Source organism: Cervus canadensis, chromosome 22 (assembly GCF_019320065.1).
Source record: "Cervus canadensis isolate Bull #8, Minnesota chromosome 22, ASM1932006v1, whole genome shotgun sequence".
Taxonomy (NCBI): domain Eukaryota; kingdom Metazoa; phylum Chordata; class Mammalia; order Artiodactyla; family Cervidae; genus Cervus; species Cervus canadensis.
In genome coordinates, this window is record NC_057407.1 from 7,099,852 (window position 1) to 7,113,816 (window position 13,965).

General features: G+C 43.4%; 1 pseudogene; it reads left to right on the forward strand.

The window, feature by feature from the left end:
- The first annotated feature begins 4,927 nt into the window (after window positions 1-4,927).
- Window positions 4,928-6,823, forward strand: LOC122424675 (annotated as a pseudogene).
- The last annotated feature ends 7,142 nt before the right edge of the window (window positions 6,824-13,965 follow it).

Genomic DNA, 13,965 nt, shown 5'->3' on the forward strand with positions numbered 1-13,965 from the left:
CTTTTCTGACCCTCTCCAATTCCTGAGACTAAAAAAAAATGAGGTGGTGGGAGTCCTTTTAAATTCAAGCAGGAAGGACTTCCCTCGTGGTCCAGAGGCTAAGACTCTGTGGTTCCCAAAGCAGAGGATCCAGGGTTCGATCCCCAGTCAGGGAATGAAATTCTACATGCTGCAATTAAGAGTACACATGCCACTAGACCATTCAGGTATGACCTATATCAAATCCCTTATGACTATACAGTGGAAGTGAGAAATAGATTTAAGGGACTAGATCTGATAGACAGACTGCCTGATGAACTATGGATGGAGGTTCATGGTATTGTACAGGAGACAGGAATCAAGACCATCCCCAAGAAAAAGAAATGCAAAAAAGCAAAATGGCTGTCTGCGGAGGCCTTACAAACAGCTGTGAAAAGAAGGGAAGTGAAAAGCAAAGGAGAAAAGGAAAGATATACTCATTTGAATGCAGAGTTCCAAAGAATAGCAGGAGAGATAAGAAAGCCTTCCTCAGTGACCAATGCAAAGAAATAGAGGAAAATAATAGAATGGGAAAGACTAGAGAGCTCTTCAAGAAAATGAGATAACAAAGGAATATTTCATGCAAAGATGGGCTCAATAAAGGACAGAAATGGTAGGGACCTAACAGAAGTAGAAGATATTAAGAAGAGGTGGCAAGAATACATAGAAAAACGATACAAAAAAGATCTTTACATCCCAGATAATCATGATGGTGTGATCACTCACCTAGAGCCAGACATCCTGGAATGTGAAGTCAAGTGGGCCTTAGGAAGCATCTCTACAAACAAAGCTAATGGAGGTGATGGAATTCCAGTTGAGCTATTTCAAATCCTGAAAGATGACACTGTCAAAGCACTGCACAAAATATGCCAGCAAATTTGGAAAACTCAGCAGTGGCCACAGGACTGGAAAAGGTCAGTTTTCATTCCAATCCCAAAGAAAGGCAATGCCAAAGAATGCTCAAACTACCGCACAATTGCACTAATCTCACATGCTAGTAAAGTAATGCTTAAAATTCTCCAAGCCAGGCTTCAGCAATATGTAAACTGTGAACTTCCAGAGGCTCAAGCTGGATTTAGAAAAGGCAGAGGAACCAGAGATCAAATTGCCAACATCCACTGGATATCAAAAAAGCAAGAGAGATCCATAAAAGCATCTATTTCTGCTTTATTGACTATCCCAAAGCCTTTGACTATGTGGATCACTACAAACTGTGGAAAATTTTTCAAGAGGTGGGAACACCAGACCACCTGACCTGCCTCTTGAGAAACCTGTATGCAGGACAGGAAGCGACAGTTAGAACTGGACATGGAACAGACTGGTTCCAAATAGGAAAAGGAGTACGTCAAGCCTGTATATTGTCACCCTGCTTATTTAACTAATATGCAGAGTACATCATGAGAAAGGCTGGGCTAGAGGAAGCACAAGCTGGAATCAAGACTGCTGGGAGAAATATCAATAACCTCAGATAGGCAGATGACACCACCCTTATGGCAGAAAGTGAAGAAGAATTAAAGAGCCTCTTGATGAAAGTGAAAGAGGAGACTGAAAAAGTTGGCTTAAAGCTCAACATTCAGAAAACTAAGATCATGGCATCTGATCCCATCACTTCATGGCAAATAGATGGGGAAACAGTGGAAACAGTGGCTGGCTTTATTTTTTTGTGCTCCAAAATCACTGCAGATGGTGACTGCAGCCATGAAATTAAAAGACGCTTACTCCTTGGAAGAAAAGTTATGACCAATGTAGACAGCATGTTAAAAAGCAGAGATATTACTTTGCCAACAAAGGTCTGTCTAGTCAAGGCTATGGTTTTTCCAGTGGTCACGTACGGATGTGAGAGTTGGAATATAAAGAAACCTGAACACCGAAGAATTGATGCTTTTGAACTGTGGTATTGGAGAAGACTCTTGAGAGTCCCTTGGACTGCAAGGAGATCCAACCAGTCCATCCTGAAGGAGATCAGTCCTGGGTGTTCATTGGAAGGACTGATGTTGAAGCTGAAACTGAAATACTTTGGCCACCTGATGCGAAGAGCTGACTCATCTGAAAAAACCCTGATGCTGGGAAAGATTGAGGGCAGGAGAAGAAGGGGACGACAGAGGATGAGATGGTTGGATGGTATCACCGACTCAATGGACATGGGTTTGGGTGAACTCCGGGAGTTGGTGATGGACAGGGAAGCCTGGCGTGCTGTGATTCATCAGGTCGCAAAGAGTTGGACACGACTGACTGAACTGAACTGAACTGAATGCTGCAACGAAAATAGTCCTTACATAAATTCTTGGAAATACAAAGGAAATGGATCAGAATGAATTTCAGAGTCACATGATCTGGGAAATATTCAATACTAAATTACTATCTGGTATTACAGTTACTGTAGGCTTGTTGGCTCAATTGGTGGGGACATGTCTTTGATGTTATCAGTAATGTGTATGGTGACAGAGACTTATAAGACCAGAATTTAAAAATTCACACATACATTTACATGCCACATACAAGAGAAAAATCAAATAGAAGATCACAGATTTACAGTAAAATGATAAAAAGAAAATAGCAGGGAAACATTATCTAAAAGAAAGCTAAGGAGAGCTATATTACATCAGACAAAATAGACTTTATTAAAGAGTATTATTAATGATAGAAATAACATCTATCACCAGAAAGATATAGCTTCAAAAGCTGGGAAGCAAAGGAAATCAACCTTGAATATTCATGGGAAGGAGTGATGCTGAAGCTGAAGCTGCAATACTTTGGTCACATGATGAGAAGAGTCGACTCACTGGAAAAGAGCCTGATGCTGGGAAAGATTGAAGGCAGGAGGAGAAGGGGACGACAGAGGATGAGATGGTTGGATGTTATTACCGACTCAATGGAGCAAACTCCGGGAAAGAGTGAGGGACAGGGAAGCCTGGTGCTGCAGTCCATGGGTTCGCAGAGAGTCAGACATGACTGAGTGACTGAACAACAAGCAGAAGTGGACATATCATGATGGAGATTTCCATACTTCTCTCTCCATTACTGATAAAGCAGAAAATAAAAAGTAAAGAACAAGGAATGAAAAATGACAACAGATTATTAAGAACCAAATGGAACTTTTAGAAATGAAAAATAGCTGAAATCAGAAACCCAGTGAATGGGTTTAAAAGTGGATTAGACACAGCTGAAGAGAAATGTGATGAACTCAAAGATATGTCAGAAATTTTCTGGAAGATTGCTCAGAAACAGGTAAAGAATACATGAGAAGAAGATACCCAGATAAAATACACAGGGCAATAAAATAGTGTACGCTTATTCTAGATTGAGAAAAGAAACTGAGACAGACCCATACTTAAAAAAAGTACTAGGAGCTCAGCATTTTCCACTACGGATTCATTTAGTCCAGTCAATCTTATTTAGGATTAAAAAAAAACGAATGAAATATATATCAGGATGGCTCATGATGAAGCTCCAGAACATCATGGTGAGCCCTTAATCCATGACAAAGGTCTTGCTGCAGAGGACTGTTCAATTTGGGGGATTTTGAAAAACTAGAAAATAGAACTTAGGTCTGAAAAAGTAAAATAGCATGTAATTTAGAAGAGTGGACACAGTGGTAAAGAATATGCCTGCCAATGCAGGAGACCCAGAAGACACAATCCCTGCTGGTTCAGGAAGATCCCCTGGAGAAGGAAATGCCAACCCACTCCAGTATTCTTGCCTGGAGAATCCCATGGAGAGAGGAGCCTGGAAGGCTACAGCCCACAGGGTCGCAGAGTCGGACACAACTGAGTGGCTGAGCACCGCACAGCACAAGAGTTCAAATGATCTACAGAAGTGAGTAACTTTAGACTCTGTGATGGTATGCAAAGTGAACATTGCAGGGAGATCGTACCAAATGATTTTCATAGTGCTCCAGGATCTAATTAGGGTCACAGATTGCATGCAGTTGGTAAGAATAGAGTTGATTTTAGGACGGTTTTCCCAACTTTTAAATTTCATGACATTGACTTTCTGAAGAGACAAAACTGACTGTTTAAATTGCAGAATGTTTTACATTCAGGATTTGCCCGACTCTTTCATTGGGGATTATTTAACACCTTTTTCTCCCTATAACTTGCAGAGAATGTGTTTAGTTTTTATATGGCATGTATAATATATATTATAGCACTGTAAATACACTTAGGCATTTAATTATATTTGCTATTGACAGACTTTGGAAAAAAATGAGTGTATAACCTGCGTTTACATTTTACATTTGTAAAATGGGAGACAGTACCAGATGTTGATTCATGGTGGATCTAGAAAAGGCAGAGGAACCACAAATAAAATTGCCAACATCCACTGGGTCATAGAAAAAGCAAGAGAATTTCAGTAAAACAACTACTTCTCCTTTACTGACTACGCCAAAGCCTTTGACTATGTGAATCACAATAACCTGTGGAAAATTCTTCAAAAGATGGAAATACCAGCCCACCTTAACCTGCCTCCTGAGAAATCTGTACGTCAAGGCTGTCTATTGTCACTCTGCTTATTTAACTTACATGCAGAGTACATCATGCAAAATGCTGGGCTGGATGAAGCACAGCTGGAATCAAGATTGCTGGGAGAAATATCAGTAACCTCAGATATGCAGGTGACACCACCCTTATGGCAGAAAGTGAAGAGGAACTAAAGAGCTTCTTGATGAAAGTGAAAAAGGAGAGTGAAAAAAGCTGGATTAAAACTCAACATTCGGGCGCCGCAGCGGCGGCTCCAGCAGCCGCGGCGGCCCCAGTCAAGCTCCATGGTCTGACCCAGTCCCGCCCAGCCACCGAGGCAGCGCCGCGACGGGACCCGGAGCCTGCCCCGCTGAGCCTGCACGCGCCGCCCGGCGCCTGCCGTCAGTTCGATGGGTCGGCAGCCGCCGCTGACCCCCGCCGTCAGTTCGATGGGTCGGCAGCCGCCGCTGACCCCCGCCGCGGCCGCCCTGTCCTGGGGCTTCCTGCTCCCTCTGACAGCTTCTCACGAAGCAATCCTCCATGCCTCTGGAAATGGCACGCCTTCACCATCTATGGACTACTTATTGCAAGCTATATAACCCTCACTGGACATCTCTTCCAAGTACCCTAGAAAATGCAACTTCCACTAGTTTGATGAATCTACCACACCACTCTGCAACATTTCTGATATTCCTCCTGATGGAATAAAGAACAAAGCAGTTGTGGTACAGTGGGGAACCTGCCATTTTCTGGAAAAAGCCAAAATTGCACAAACAGGAGGTGCTGAAGCTTTGTTGGTTGCCAGTAACAGTGTCCTCTACTTCCTCCCTCAGGGAACAAATCTGAATATCGTGATGTGAAAATATTGATTGCATTTATAAACCACAAAGACTTTAAAGATATGAAGCAGACTCTCGGAGATAACATTATTGTGAAAATGTATTCTCCATCGTGGCCTAACTCTGACTATACTATGGTGGTTATTTTTGTAATTGCTGTATTCACTGTGGCATTAGGAGGATACTGGAGCGGGCTAATTGAATTGGAAAACATGAAGGCAATGACAAACACTGAAGATAGAGAAGTGAGGAAAAAGAAGGAAGAATATTTTACTTTTAGTCCTCTAACAGTTATATTTGTGGTCATCTGCTGTATTATGATGGTCTTACTTTATTTCTTCTACAAATGGTTGGTTTATGTTATGATAGCAATTTTCTGCATAGCATCAGCGATGAGTCTGTACAATTCTCTTGCTGCACTAGTTCGTAAGATACAATGGGGACGATGCACGATTACCTGTTGTGGCAAGAGCTTTGAAGTGAGACTTAATTTTCTCTCTGGACTGTGCATAGCAGTAGCTGTTGTTTGGGCTGTATTTAGAAATGAAGATAGGTGGGCTTGGATTTTACAGGAGATCTTGGAGATTGCTTTCTGTCTGAATTTAATTAAAACATTGAAGTTACCCAACTTCAAGTCATGTGTGATACTTCTGGGCCTTCTCCTCTATGATGCATTTTTTGTTTTCATAACACCATTCATCACAAAGAATGGTGAGAGTATCATGGTTGAACTTGCAGCTGGACCTTTTGGAAATAATGAAAAGTTACCAGTAGTCATCAGGGGACCAAAACTGGCCTATTTCTCAGTAATGTGTGTGTGTGTCATGCGTTTCTTTTTTTTTTTTCATTTATTTTTATTAGTTGGAGGCTAATTACTTCACAACATCGCAGTGGGTTTGTCATACATTGACATGAATCAGCCATGGTGTTACATGTGTTCCCCATCCCAATCCCCCCTCCCTCAGGCCAGTTTCAATGTCGGGCTGTGGAGACGTCACTGTACCAGGCCTGTGGACTGCATACTGTGGAAGACCTGACGTTGAGGCTGGCTCTTCTATATACTCTGTTTCCTCCACAGTTGCCTATGCTGTTGGCGCGATTCTTACATTTGCTGTTCTGGTGCTGATGAAAAGGGGCAACCTGCTCTCCTATATTTAGTACCTTGCACACTTATTACTGCTTTGCTTGTTGCCTGGAGACGAAAGGAAATGAAAAAGTTCTGGAAAGGTAGCAGCTATCAGATGATGGACCATCTGGACTCTGCAACAAATGAAGAAAACCCTGGGACTGCTGGTGAACAGATTGTCCAACAATAATATTATGTGGACGTGCAATAATGTGTCTATTGATTTTCTACAAATAGAGTTTGACTTTTTAAATTGACTTTTGAATTGAAAATCTGAAAGAAACTTCAATGATATGCTTGCAAATATGTATCTGTAAGAGCTGGTACTGACAATTACATGATAAATAATTAAAATACAATTGCTTTTAAAACAACAACAAAAAACTCAACATTCAAGCAACTAAGATTATGGCATCTGGTCCCATCACCTCATGGCAAATAAATGGGGAGACAATGGCAGCAGTGACAGACTTTATTTTCCTGGGCTTCAAAAATCACTGCAGATGGTGACTGCAGCCATGAAATTAAAAGACACTTGCTCCTCGGAAGAAAAGCTATTACCAACCTAGACAGCATGTTATAAAGCAGAAACATTACTTTGCCGACAAAGGTCCATCTAGTCAAAGCTATGGTTTTTCCAGTAGTTAGGAATGGATGTGAGAATTGGACTATAAAGAAAGCTGAGAACTAAAGAATTGATGCTTTTGAACTGTAGTGTTACAGAAAACTCCCGAAAGTCCCTTGGACTTCAAGGAGATCCAACCAGTCCATCCTAAAGGAAATCAGTCCTGAATATTCATTGGAAGGACTGATGCTGAACCTCCAATACTTTGTGATGTATCTCCACCTGATGTGAAGAACTGACTCACTGGAAAAAACCCTGATGCTGGGAAAGACTGATGGCAGGAGGAGAAACGGGCAACAGAGGGTGAGATGGTTGGGCGGCATCCCCGACTCAGTGGACATGAGTTTGAGCAAGCTCCAGGAGTTGGCAATGGAGTCAGAAGCCTGGTGTGCTGCAGTCCCCAGAGTCGCAAAGAGTCGGACACGACTGAGCAACTGAACTGAACTGAAGTTCTCCACTAAACTGAGACTATCTGGCATGTGTCGGTGAAGCAGAGAGTCCCTAGGATGCTGAAGAACTGCTGGCGAGAACTGAAGTCCAGTGACCGCACAGAGCTGGGCCTGGGGTGGCAGCTGCAGGCTGTGGCTGTATTTCCAGTGCCGTTTCTGCTGTGAGATAGGACAAAACTAACGGGACACAGATGAGCTCCATGGCAGTTTAAGATAAAAGAGAATGATAAGTCTAAGGCTTGAATGCAAAGACTTAATCTAAAATGATAGGGAAGTCATAATATAAATGTCTGAATTTGTATAATTTACTCTTTGAATACTAAAGACTCTGATGCTGGGAAAGGCTGAAGACAGGAGGGCAAGGGGATGACAGAGGATGAGATGGTTGGATGGCATCACCGACTCGATGGACATTGAGTCTGAGCAAGTTCCAGGGGACAGTGGAAGACAGGAAAGCCTGGCGTGCTGCAGTCCATGGCGGGGCACAGAGTCGGACAAAATGGAGCGACTGAACAACAACTTGACTATTAATTACTGGTCAAAACTCAGGGCTTTGTGAGGCTCAAAGTAAGGTTAAAGAAAACAGCACATGCAACAGGCTGTGTCCTTTGCTCGTCAGGCTCACTTCCAAAGGACAACTGTTTCAACTGAATAACCTGAAAGGCTTTTCTGTACATTGATCCTTCTGCTGTCTGAAGGAACTCATGTGTATAAAGAGCACCAAGTGGGCATTATTTAGAAAGGCCTGGACGGAACAAAGAGGTTTTTTTCAGGTCAGAGGGAACAGATGAAGAAACAAGCTTATCTGGAAAACACCGCAGTTCCTCCCCACGACACTCAGCTGATCACCTGCCTTAGGAAGATCCAGCCAAGCGCTGTGAAAACACCGGCCCGAGAGCCTTGAAGAACCCTTCGGTGCTTTGTGTTGGTGTTGGCTAAATTTATTTCTTCACCTCAAATATTTTTTGCCAGGAACAAGCAATCAGGACCCACTAGAAGGCATAATCTGGGGGAGAAAAACAGACAGAGCCCCGTGAAAACATTCTCCAGGGTCAGAGTACACCGACAGGCTCAATCAGTGACCCCCTAAGGGGTCTCACTGTGGCCTGCTGGGCTGTTTTGTGCCTGTTCTCTCATTTCATAACAGGACAAGCCCTGTGAATCTCACTCTGCCAGAAAACACACATGCTTCGTTTCACAAGCTCAACATTTCCAGTTATACTGGATTTCTCGTGCCTGTCCGTATTCAAAATGTGGTCACTGGCCCACAAGGGGCACCACCAGGGAGCCTGTGAGGAATGCAGACTCCCGGGCCCCGCTCCAGGCCTCCTGAGTCACAGCCTGCCTTTCAGCAAGACCCCCAGGGGCTCTGTAGGGATGTCAAGGTTTCAGGAGCACTGCTGGGCTCTTCAACATGGTTTCACGGCAGGATCCTCTATGCAGCTTTACGGCACAGATGCAGGATCCCAGCGAGTGTTCCCTTTAGAAGTCACATGGGAGCTGGCTCCGGCTACCTTTTCCAGAAGAAGGAGCCTGACCACCACCACTCCACACTCATTTTATACATGGCTGCAAATCTCCTCCCCTCAAAATTCCACTCCATTGTCCACTTCCCATGTCCCCAGGGTCCCTTGTAAATGATCCCCCTTCTAACTGCTTTTCCCCACCTTTTCAATTTCTCTCTAAAGTACACTTGAGTCAACAAAAAAAGATCTGCAAGACAATTTTTTTGTATATGCAACAAAAATGTCTCCTCCTGAACTTGAGGAGCTCAAAATATTTTCCCTGCTTACTTAACCAAGGTGTATGCTGCCTGGAGAGAGCCAAGCTCTCTTACTTCCTCAGTTCAGTCGCACAGTCGTGTCTGACTCTTTGTGACCCCACGGACTGCAGCACGCCAGGCCTCCCTGTCCATCACCAACTCCAGGAGTTTACCCAAACTCATGTCCACTGAGTCAGTGATGCCATCCAACCATCTCATCCTCTGTCATCCCCTTCTCCTCCTGCCTTCAGTCTTTCCCAGCATTAGGGTCTTTTCAAATGGGTCAGTTCTTTGCATCAGGTGGCCAAAGTATTGCAGTTTCAGCTTCAGCATCAGTCCTTCCAATGAATATTCAGGACTGATCTCCTTTAGGATGGACTGGTTGGATCTCCTTGCAGTCCAAGGGACTCTCAAGAGTCTTCTCCAACACTACAGTTCCACAGCATCAGTTCTTTGGCGCTCAGCTTTCTTTATAGTCCAACTCTCACATCCATATATGACTACTGGAAAAACCATAGCCTTGACTAGACAGACCTTGGTTGGCGAAGTAATGCCTCCTCTTTTTAATATGCTGTCTAGGTTGGTCATAACTTTCCTTCCAAGGAGTAGGCGTCTTTTAATTTCATGCCTGCAATCACCATTTGCAGTGATTTTGGAGCACAAAAAAATAAAGTCTGACACTGCTTCCACTGTTTCCCCATCTATTTGCCATGAAGTCATGGGACCAGATGTCATGATCTTAGTTTTCTGAATGCTGAGCTTTAAGTCAACTTTTTCACTCTCTTCTTTCACTTTCATCAAGAGGCTCTTTAGTTCCTCTTCACTTTCTGCCATAAGGGTGGTGTCATCTGCCTATCTGAGGTTATTGATTTCTCCCAGCAATCTTGATTCCAGCTTGTGCTTCCTCCAGCCCAGCCTTTCTCATGATGTACTCTGCATGTAAGTTAAATAAGCAGGGTGACAATATATACCTGACATGCTCCTTTCCCTATTTGGAACCAGTCTGTTGTTCCATGTCCAGTTCTAACTGATGCTTCCTGACCTGCATACAGATTTCTCAAGAGGCAGGTCAGGTGGTCTGGTATTCCCACCTCTTGAAGAATTTTCCAGTTTGTTGTGATCCACACAGTCAAAGGCTTTGACGTAGTCAATAAAGCAGAAATAGACGTTTTTCTGGAACTCTCTTGCTTTCTCGATGATCCAGAGGACGTTGGCAATTTGATCTCTGGTTCCTCTGCCTTCTCTAAAACCAGCTTGTACATATGGAAATTCATGGTTCACGTACTGTTGAAGCCTGGCTTGGAGAAATTTGAGCATTACTTTATTAGCGTGGGAGATTAGTGCAATTGTGCGGTAGTTTGAGCATTCTTTGGCATTGCCTTTCTTTGGGATTGGAATGAAAACTGACCTTTTCCAGTCCTGTGGCCACTGCTGAGTCTTCCAAATTTGCTGGAGTACTGAGTGCAGCACTTCCACAGCATCATCTTTTAGGATTTGAAATAGCTCAACTGGAATTCCATCACCTTCACTAGCTTTGTTCGTAGTGATGCTTCCTAAGGCCCACTTGACTTCGCATTCCAGGATGTCTGGCTCTAGGTGAGTGATCATACCACCGTGATTATCTGGGTCATGAAGATCTTTTTTTATAGTTCTTCTATGTATTCTTGCCACCTCTTCTTAATATCTTTTGCTTCTGTTAGGTCCATACCATTTCTATTCTTTATTGAGCCCCTCTTTGCATGAAATGTTCCTTTGGTATCTCTAATTTTCTTGAAGAGCTCTCTAGGTTTTCCCATTCTATTGTTTTCCTCTCTTTCTTTGCACTGATCACTGAGGAAGGCTTTCTTCTCTCCTTGCTATTCTCTAGAACTCTGCATTCAAATGAGTATATCTCTCCTTTTCTCCTTTGCCTGTTGCTTCTTTTCTTTTTATAGCTGTTTGTACTTCCTCAGAGTTTTGCTCAAAAGTCACCTTCTCCTGAGGCCTCAGAGATAAGCTTAGCTAACAGGTCAACCACCACCTCCGCATTTTATACCCTTCTTGCCTGCTTCATTCTATCTCCTTGGCCCTTATCACCATTTAGCATATAATGTGAGTTTCTGGTTTATCAAGTCTGATTCGTCAGTTTACTTAGAGGTAACTACTGATTGTCCCCCTGTGCTGGGTGGGCCCTGCTCTAGGCACTGGGCAAGGCATGAGTTAACAGGACAACCCAGACCCCAGCTCTGCAGGGCGGGCATTCTGGTAAGAATACAGCCTGTGGCTTCTCCATCTCAAGAAAAACAATCCCTCTGCTTGATCCCACTTTTCCTTCTGGCCTCTGCCCTGTTTCTACTTTATTTTCTAGGAAAACTCATCAAGAGAGGTCTACATCCACTCTGTCTCCAGACTCTCTCCTCCCATTGGTTCTAACAGTCTCCTGCTCCAGGCCGGCTACCACTGCTCTAACTAAAACTGTCCAGGTCACCGATGACCCCCACGTGGCTGACTTGAGCGGCCAGTTCTCAGGCCTCCCTCCCTTGACCACCCAGCGGAGTCTGACCCAGGTGATCACTCCTTCCTCCTGGGGGGGCCTTTGCAGGCTTGCTGCCAGGACGGCACTGTCTTCTGGTTTCCCTCCTTGCTCTCCTCAGCTTATTCTTCCTCTCTCCATGATCTGTGATACTGGAGGGCCCTGGGCTTCTCACCTACACTCACCTCTGTATCTTTCGTGACTGTGTTCTAAAAGCCACCTTTACATTTGTAACTCACGACACTGTAGCTTCAGCCCCAACCACACCTTAATGTTTGGACTTGTATGTCTACCACCTACCCCATCCCCATTTGGAGGTCAGGGAAGGGAGGCATCTCAAATTTGTGTAAAGAGAGTGTCTAATCTTCAACTCCCAAGTGAAGTGTAGTAAATACTGGTTAAGGTATTCTAAGGTTTAGTCGGGTAGATAAACAAAATTGTGAGATAGCCTATGATGGAATATGACTCAACAATAATAGGAATGAACTACTGATACAGACACTAATATGGATAATCTTAAATATGTTTTGCTGAGTAAAAGAAGCCAGGCATAGAGGAGGACACACTATGTGAGATCATATGAAAATTCTAGAAAAGGCAAATCTAACCTATCGTGAGAGAAAGCACATCAGTGGCTTCCCAGGGCCCAGGGTGGAGAAGACTAGCTGGAGAGGGGCAGGAGGGACTTGTAGGTGATGAAAATGTCTGTATCTTAACTGTGGTAGTGCATACACAGGTGACTGCACCAACCAAAATCCATCCAACAGGATCTTAAAATGCATGTATGTTACTGCTGTCAAGTTTACCTCAAAAAGGTGATTAAGAGTAAGGTGGCTTGTTTGTTTAGAATATATAATGATCTAAGTGGACTAGGCAGCAGGTCTAAAGATGTTACTTCTAAGTACCAAAACACATGGCAAGAATGTATTGTGGTAGGAGTGTAAATTAGTGTGGCCACTGCAGAGAACAATAGAGAGGTTCCTCAAAAAGCTAAAAACAAAACTGCCCAATGATCCAACAATTCCACTCCAGGGTATATATCCAGAAAAAAAACGAAAAGACTAATTCAAAAAGACACATGCATCCAATGTTCAGAGCAGCACTATTAACAATAGCTGAGACATGGAAGCAACCGAAGTATCCATCAACAAACGGAGAAAACTGTAACACAAAACCCTCAGAATGGGAGAAAATATTGCAAATGATGTGACCAACAAGGGATTAATCTCCAAAATCTACAAACATCTCACATGGCTCAATGCCAAAGAAAAAACAAACCACCCAATCAAAAAAGCAAGCAGAAGGCCTAAACAGACATTTCTCCAAAGAAGACACACAGATGGCCAAGAAGCACATGAAAAGATGCTCAACATCATTAATTAGTAGAGAAATGCAAATCAAAACTAAAATGAGGTATCACCTCACACCGGTCAGAAAGGCCATCATCAAAAAGTCCACAAACAATAAACGCTGGAGAGGGGGTAGAGAGAAGGAAACCCTTCTACACTGTTGGTGGCAATGTAATTGGTACAGCCACTGTGGAGAACAGTATGGAGGTTCCTTGAAGGAAAAAAAAAGCCACCATAAGATCCAGCAATCCCACTACTGGACGTATATCTGGAGAAAACCTTGGTTCTAAAAGGATACAAACACCCCAAGGTTCACTGCAGCACTGTTTACAACAGCCAAGACAGCAAAGCAACCTAAATGTCACTGATAGAGGAGTGGAGAAAGAAGCTGCGGTATGTCCGTACAATGAAACATCACTCAGCCGTCAAAAAGAATGACGATGCCATCTGCAGCAACAGGGATGGACCTGGAGATGATTATACTAAGTGAAGTGAATCAGAGACAAGTATCACATGATATCACTTATATGTGGTGTCTAAAGAAATGATACACATGAACTTACAAAGCAGAAACACTCACAGACTTAGAGAACAGACTTGTGACTGCCGGGGGGAGGTGGGGAGGGAGAGGGATGGCTGGGAGTTTGGCGTTAGCAGACGCAAACTATTACCTTTAGAACGGATGAGTAAGGCTCCACTGTATAGCACAGGGAACTGTATGCAGTCTCCTGGGATAAACCATTAAGTGGAAAAGAACATAAAAAAGTATATGCATGTGTGTGGCTAAGTCACTTTCTGTATAACAGAAATTAGCACAACACTGTA